Below are 3,336 nucleotides of genomic sequence, written 5' to 3' on the forward strand. Positions count from 1 at the left end.
TATTGCAGTGCCTGGAACACAGTGGAGATTCAGCCCATACCTGCCTTGAAACAATGTTCTTTGCTTTCTTTCCTTCCTACCCCATCCCCCAGCTCTCTGGGTAGACTCCTCCCTAAGCTGGACACCTAGAGGTAACCTTATTGCCTCAGAAAGCCCAGGGTTTTTAAACATACAAAATAGGAGAATTATCTTAGTCTAAAACAAAATGCAATTGACTGGTGACTCAAACAACAGAACTTTATTTTTTTCACAGATCTGGTGGCTGGAAAGTCTGAGATCAAGATTTTGACAAGACTCTCCCCTAGGGGTACAGATGCTTGCTCTCTCTCCATGTCCTCTCTCCATGGGGGAGAGAGTGAGAGTGAGAGTACCAATACGCATGCGCTAGCTCTGACCTCTTCTTACCAGGGATCTGCTCCCATCATGGTATTGCCACTCTTATAACCTCATCTAATCCCACCTCCCAAAGACTTCAGCTCCAAAGACCTGAATGCCATCACTTTAGGGGTCGGGTCTTTGTCTTAGTCTATTTGGGGTGGTTATAACAGCATACTGCAGGTTGAGTAATTTATAAAGAACAGAGGTTTCTTTCTTAGTGCTGGACATTGGGAAGTCCAAGGCCCAGGCGCTGCAAGTGGCAAGGGCCTTCTTGCTGCATCATACCATGATGTAAGGAGGAGGGGCACACGCAAGAGAGAGCAAAAGCTCAAACACGCAGCCTCAAACCCTCCTATGACCAGCATTAATTCACCCAGGAGGGCAGAGATCTGGTGGCCTAAACACCCTCGGAGTCCTCACTACTTTAACACCATTGCTGTGAGGATTATGCTTTTGACACACGACAGACTTCAACATATGAAACTGGGGGGAAAGGAAGATACAATTCAGTCCATAGCAAGAATCCAAAGGGATGACTTGACAGATGTACTGTGTAGAGTTTTAAAAATCACAACAATAAACTGGAAAGAGAAGAGACAAGAGCGAGACTTCTCCACTGCCCGCCGCCACCACTGCTATTGCCGCCACAAATACAAGAATAGTGCCCTGGAGGATGGGGGCGCAGAGGACAGTCTGGGGTTTGACCCTGGATGAGGATGAGGGACCGAAGACAAGAGACTCGAGTGGAGGGTGTGGAGGAAGGAAGTGAGAAGGACAGTTGCCATGTGTGGCACTGGTGCCAGGCTGCTCTGCAGAGATGAGGTGGATGGCAGCTAAGCTGAATCCTGTGAGCTACTCCCCTGAACCCAGGAGATACTGCTCAGGCCCTGGGCAGTTCAGCCTTTGCTGAAGGCTCCCAGCATGTCTCCTGTAGATCAGATGTTTGCTGTACGCAAGGCTTTCCAAAGCCTCTCTAAATTGCCCCATATAACCACCAAGTTTTAAAGGCTAGAAGAGCCATAAATCCCCCCCAACAAAAAAAAAAAAGAGAGAGAGAGAAGGGAGCTTTATATACAGACAGGGAGGTAAGGTAAGGAAAAACCCCAGCCTCCCAGCCTTGCTGCTCTGATGGGCCAGGAGATTGGTGAGCCCGCTCCCTCCCTTATATAATCCACGTGATTATATCAAAGCAGCAGCACAGTGCATCAGTTGAGTACCCTTGGTCAGACTTTGCCCCTACCTTACAGTGTGGTCTTAGGTAAGTTTGTCAATACCTCTGTGCTTCTGTTTCCTCCCTTGAAAGATGAAGATGAAAACAATAATTCCTATTTCTTAGGGTGAGAGTAAGAATTAGATGAATTAATTCAAGTGAAGTGTTTACACTAGTTCACGGCACACGAAACCTGTTAGTCATTATGATCATTGATGAGAATATTCAGGGCTAGTGTCTGACAGCCAGTCAGGAGAGATGAGGAATGGTCAAAGGCAGGGGCTGGGGACAACAGGCCTGGCCTAAGATATAGCAACCTTTGTACCTAGCCTCCAGTCTGCATTTCCTCCTTTGTAAAATGTGGATTACATAAATGAACACTTGCAATCTCTCCGTGTAGTCAGTGTTAGATATTTATGCCTACTTTTTTCAGATAGGGAAACTGAGGCACTCATGCTACAAACTTCCCTGAAACAGCTTGGAAGTAAAAATGCTAAGATGTGAGTCAAAGTCATCTGCCCCCAGACACATATGTGTCCACACTTCAAATTGTTGAAAATGTAATTTATTTTTACTCATTTTTTTTCCATTATGGGTTGTTAACAGGATAAGATGACATTTGCCAAGCAAAGGGATAAATTTGTCTTAAGACTAATTTTTCAGTGAATTTTTTTCTCTATCCTCTTTTGACAGATTAACAGCCCTTAAACTAGAGATTATATAAAAAATCCATTTCAGCTGACATCTACCTAGAAACAATAGACTCTTCTGGGTTTTCATGTCTATTAGCAACTGATAGGCTTAAGGAAGAATATCTCCAAATCCACATACCATATCAACATCCCTATAAAAACTGAACAAGTGCCGGAGGAATGCTTATTTCAGGTGGCATCCAATACTATAAAAGTACAAGGGAAGTTTTAAAAAGCTTCCTGGGAATGGCTTAGAGGTTTGGCCTGTGCTTACAAACATAAATGTGGGAGACTGATGACCTGCTTTGATTCCCATCTCTACCAATTGCTCCTTTTATCTCCTCAACTTATTATTATTATGGGGCATCCATATGTAGCTAAAGGTCTCTGTTCATGGGACCTTCTACAACATCAGTGATTCTCAAACTGCACAGTACCAATGACCTATTTAAAAAGCACCTGGGTGATTGCTAAAATGGTTTTCACCCCAGTTCTATGGAATCTCATCCACTGGGAACAGAGCCAGGGAATCTGCATTTCTGACAAGTTCTCCAGATGGCTTCAGGACAGCCACTCCCGCCTGCACCCCAACTTCAGGCGGGTGCAGGGACCTGGAGCAGCCCAAGGACCTTCCTGCACCTCGATGCTCCGGGTCTGTCGTGGGGCTTTGCCTCAAGCCCCTCACAGGTGTCTCAAAACCATGCTTCCCACGGCGTGGCATCTTTAGGGACTACGGTTTCCGCTTTGCTTTCTAATTTGCTCAGGGCTGAGGGCTGGGGTGACCTTGATTATAGATTCACACCGTCTGACGGTGGCCTGACTCCGCATCTCCCTAAAGAGTTTTGTAGAATAGAAGACACCTTTCCCTGGCTCTGTCCCTTCTAGCTCATCAAACAGGCCAGCTTCAGGAAAGGAACGTATCCTTAAGGGTGGGGCCCTCTGGCCACTCGCCCAGTCGTGACTCAGCTTTGGCAGGCTGGCGAACAGGTCAGGGGCCCGGGGCTGTGCGGGACCGAAACAAAGCCGCGCTCGAACGCGCCCTCCCGGGGCCGCGCC

Source organism: Marmota marmota, unplaced genomic scaffold, assembly GCF_001458135.2.
Source record: "Marmota marmota marmota unplaced genomic scaffold, marMar, whole genome shotgun sequence".
NCBI classification, from domain to species: Eukaryota; Metazoa; Chordata; class Mammalia; order Rodentia; family Sciuridae; genus Marmota; species Marmota marmota.